The sequence below is a fragment of the Otolemur garnettii genome, unplaced genomic scaffold (assembly GCF_000181295.1).
Source record: "Otolemur garnettii isolate 467f Iridium unplaced genomic scaffold, OtoGar3 scaffold00087, whole genome shotgun sequence".
Lineage (NCBI taxonomy): Eukaryota > Metazoa > Chordata > Mammalia > Primates > Galagidae > Otolemur > Otolemur garnettii.
The window spans coordinates 519209-520348 of NW_003852482.1; positions in this window are offsets into that span (position 1 = coordinate 519209).

Sequence of the window (1140 nt, forward strand, 5' to 3'; positions counted from 1 at the left end):
AAAAAAAAAAAAAAGTTACATACGCCAGTTCCATGACACTTTACAAGTACCATGACAATCCCTGGAAATTGCCTTCTAAGTTTAGAAAAGGGGAGGACTCTCCATTCTGAAAATTCCTTCCATTTCTGATATTTTATCATCACCCCACTTAACATAGAGTTAGGAAATCAGCATAAAGGGGAAAAATCTCATTAACCCAGGGTCTTCTTTACTTGAGGGGGTAGACTCTTTGGGGGGAAAAAACCCCACAAAATTCTTGGTACCACAAATGTTTCAGACGTTGACATTTTTTGCATTTTGGAATATTTACCTTATACTTACCCCATTAAGCAATCCATGTCCTAAAACCCAGAATCTTAAATGCTCCAATGTTTTACTCACTGGTGCAGAACTATTTTAGTAGATGGTAGGAGTGAAGCCCAACTGGAATAGGTTGCCAGGAGAGTTGGGTGGTAGGCAGACTGTCATCTAAAGAACTCATGTGTGCAACCTGTAAATATGCTATATTTCATGGCAAAGGGACTTTACTGATGTAATTAGGTTGCAAATTAGTGACCTTAAAATAGGGAGATTATCCTGGATTACATGGGTTCACCCACTCTAGTTTAGTCCTGAAAGTTGAAAACTTTCCCCAGCTGAAGGTGGGAGAAACGAGGCAGAAAGGGAGGTCAGAGAGACTGTGTGAAGACTTCTGGCTCTAAAGATATAAAAGAAAGAGCCCAGGGTTGACAACTGGGACCTCACACAACCACTTGGACATAAATTTTGCCAACAATCCGAATGAGTGACAGATCCTTCCCTGTACGCTCAGGTAAGAGCCCAGGGTTGAGACTTGCAAAAGGGAGTCCAGGCAAACCCACCTGCATTTCTAACTCATAGATCTGTGACATACTTGTATCCTTTTATGGCACTGTATGTGCAATAAAAACTGTTTCACGTGTTATCTCCTAGTGGATGGAGATAACAAGCACAGACAACCCTTTCAAAAACCTTTGGTGAAAAAAGTTTTCTTTCTTTTTTTTTTTTAGAGACAGAGTCTCACATTATCACCCTTGGTAGAGTGTCATGGCATCACAGTTCGCAGCAACCTCCAACTCCTGGGCTTAGGTGATTCTCTTGCCTCAGCCTCCCAAGTAGCTG